Source organism: Moschus berezovskii, chromosome 18 (assembly GCF_049115385.1).
Source record: "Moschus berezovskii isolate FMDL1 chromosome 18, NW_MosBer_1.0, whole genome shotgun sequence".
In the NCBI taxonomy this organism is placed as follows: domain Eukaryota; kingdom Metazoa; phylum Chordata; class Mammalia; order Artiodactyla; family Moschidae; genus Moschus; species Moschus berezovskii.
In genome coordinates, this window is record NC_142477.1 from 10,381,649 (window position 1) to 10,382,438 (window position 790).

The 790-nt window shown below is 45.7% G+C and overlaps 1 non-coding gene across 1 annotated transcript; it reads left to right on the forward strand.

Annotated features, from left to right (window-relative positions):
* Positions 1–479: 479 nt before the first annotated feature.
* TRNAG-GCC (transfer RNA glycine (anticodon GCC)) lies at positions 480–551 on the forward strand. Its single transcript has one exon. It is a non-coding gene; the product is annotated as a tRNA-Gly (tRNA).
* The last annotated feature ends 239 nt before the right edge of the window (positions 552–790 follow it).

Below are 790 nucleotides of genomic sequence, written 5' to 3' on the forward strand. Positions count from 1 at the left end.
CGGGAGGAGACGGGGACGACAGAGAATGAGATGGCTGGATGGCATCACTGACTTGATGGACATGAGTTTGAGTGAACTCCGGGAGTTGGTGATGGACAGGGAGGCCTGGCATGCTGTGATTCATGGGGTCGCAAAGAGTCGGACACGACTGAGCAACTGAACTGAAGTGATAGTAGTTTTATTTCTAATTTTTTTTTAATAAATCTCCATATTTTATTATGATAATCTGATGGACCATCAACTCAGAGTGTGAGCTGTTGGCGAAGATGAAGCCAGGACATGACTGAAGTGACTTAGCACGCACATACATATCCAAGAACCCTGAGCCATGTCTGACTTGATGACAAATTTTTGAGTGAATGGCACTGCCCTGCCCACATATTTTCATGGAGAATCAGAAGTCTGAAACAAAGCACTCTTGTGAGCCCTGGAGGACTAGGCTGGGGTGGCAGAGTAGATGTTTGTGTGTAAGTAAGACTTCCCTTGTGGCTCAGCTGGTAAAGTGTCTGCCTGCCATGCAGGAGACCTAGGTTCGATTCTTGGGTGGGGAAGATCCCCTGGAGAAGGAAAAGGCTACCCACTCCAGTATTCTGGCCTGGAGAATTCCATAGACTCTATAGTCCATGGGGCTGCAAAGAGTCAAACACGACTGAGCGAATTTCACTTTCACTTTCACTTTCCTTGCACGTTCAAGGCTTCTCTTTGTGGAAAGGAGCTTTGAGTTCTGTCATCAACTGCATCTGAGAAAATTCTCTGTAAACTTGTGTAGAAGGCTAAATTTTAAATGAAA